This window comes from Mobula hypostoma, chromosome 31 (genome assembly GCF_963921235.1).
Source record: "Mobula hypostoma chromosome 31, sMobHyp1.1, whole genome shotgun sequence".
Classification (NCBI taxonomy): Eukaryota; Metazoa; Chordata; class Chondrichthyes; order Myliobatiformes; family Myliobatidae; genus Mobula; species Mobula hypostoma.
In genome coordinates, this window is record NC_086127.1 from 4,025,001 (window position 1) to 4,027,500 (window position 2,500).

A 2,500-nucleotide genomic window follows, 5' to 3' on the forward strand; every position below is an offset into this window, starting at 1 on the left:
TTAAGCTCGTTCCTGCTTCAGCAGAACGAAGGGATCGAGCCGCTTCGGCGCGGGGCAGTCGGAATGTGACTCAGCTGCAGAGAAGGGGCGCAGGCGAGAGCGGCGTTGAGAGCCGGCTCCGAGTACACCGGGGCAAAGGGCCGCGGTTTAAACGGACTCCGAGCCTTCGGCGCCCAGGTGTGCCGTTGGCCGGACACAGCGATCTGAAGTCCAGGGCAGATTTTATTGTCAAAGTCCACAGGTGTCACCAAGCGCGACCACCCGTGAGTCATTTTCTCGCGGGCATTCACAGTGGGCGCAAAGGAGTACAAAGGGACCGATGCGAAAACTACGCAGACACACAGATAGGCCAGCAGCCAAAGCGCGGAAGTTAACAAATGGTGCAAATATATAAAGAAAACAATAATAATAATCAAAATAATAATAATGGTAAGTCAGTAGTAGGTAAGGTTGAGAATGTTAAAGTGAGCCGGTAATTGTGGAATGGGATTGTTGAGCCGGGTGAAACTGTCCACGGCGGTTCAGGAGTCTGAGGATTGAAAGGTAACGCTGCTTTCGTAACTAACTGACGGCGGCCGGCGCCTCGGGACGGTGGGGGTGGGGGGTGCGGTTCAGAGCCCCTGGACGGAAGGTGTCTCTCTGAAGTGGTCACGAAGGGAAGCGGCGGGACGCGAACGACGGAGGCTGCTGGAATTCCCAGCCAGGAACAGAATTTAAACCTGTCAAATTGCCGGGCGTCACTGTCTCAGGGGGACCTGTCCCGGACCCATCATGTAAATGTGATTGCAAAGAAAGCCCGACAGTGCCTCGACTTCCTTGGGGAGTCTGCGGGGAGATTCAGCATGCCGGTCAAATCTTCGGCAAACTTCTGTAGATGTGCGGTGAAAAGTGCGGGTGGCTGGCTGCTTTACGGCCTGGTATGGGAACACCAATGCCTTTGAGCGGAAAATCCGACAGAAGGTAGTGGATGCAGCCCAGTACACCCCGGGTAAAACCCTCCCAACCATTCAGCACTTCGACATGAAACATTGCCGTAGAAAATCAGCGAACATCAAAGATCCTCACCACCCAGGCCGCGCTCTTCGCTCACTGCTGCCATCTGGTGGAAGGTACAGAAGCCTCAGGACTCACACCACCAGGTTCAGGAACAGTTATTACACCTCAACCATCAGGAAGGAGGTACAGGAGCCTCAGGACTCACACCACCAGGTTCAGGAACAGTTATTACCCCTCAAACATCAGGAAGGAGGTACAGGAGCCTCAGGACTCACACCACCAGGTTCAGGAACAGTTATTACACCTCAACCATCAGGAAGGAGGTACAGGAGCCTCAGGACTCACACCACCAGGTTCAGGAACAGTTATTACACCTCAACCATCAGGAAGGAGGTACAGGAGCCTCAGGACTCACACCACCAGGTTCAGGAACAGTTATTACACCTCAACCATCAGGAAGGAGGTACAGGAGCCTCAGGACTCACACCACCAGGTTCAGGGACAGTTATTACCCTTCAAACATCAGGAAGGAGGTACAGGAGCCTCAGGACCCGCACCAACAGGTTCAGGAACAGTTATTACACCTCAAACATCAGGAAGGAGGTACAGGAGCCTCAGGACCCGCACCAACAGGTTCAGGAACAGTTATTGCCCCTCAAACATCAGGAAGGAGGTACAGGAGCCTCAGGACCCACACCAACAGGTTCAGGAACAGTTATTACACCTCAAACATCAGGAAGAAGGTACAGGAGCCTCAGGACCCACACCACAAGGTTCAGGAACAGTTATTACCCCTCAACCATCAGGAAGGAGGTACAGAAGCCTCAGGACTCACACCACCAGGTTCAGGGACAGTGACTACCCCTCAAAAATCAGGAAGGAGGTACAGGAGGCTCAGGACTCACACCACCAGGTTCAGGAACTGCTACTACCCCTCAACCACCAGGAAGGAGGTACAGGAGCCTCAGGACTCACACCACCAGGTTCAGGAACAGTTACTACCCCTCAACCATCAGGAAGGAGGTACAGGAGCCTCAGGACGCACACCACCAGGTTCAGGAACAGTTACTCTCCCTCAACCACCAGGCTCTAGAAGTAAAGGAGATAACTACACTCATTTAAGGTCTCGTTTATCTCCTTATTTATTGTTGTTTATGTATATCTGCATTTGCACCGTCTGTTGTCCATTGATCCTGTTTACAGTCACTGTTCTACAGATTCGCTGAGTACGCCTGCAGGACACGGAATCTCGGGGTTGTGTGCAGTCACACGGGTGTGCTCCGATAATAATTAAAAAAATTATTATGAACTTTGCAATGATGGAAATCCTCAGTGGGTCGGTGGAGAGAGGAGGCAGACTCGGCGATTCCGGTACGAAAGGCATGTGACAGTGTGGCTCAGCCAATCAGCTGTACTGAGACGCTGGAAGGATGTAGCAGGTTAGGCAGCATCTGTGGAGAGGTGTTTCAGTCCGAGGCCCTTCTGCAGGACTGGAAATACAGGG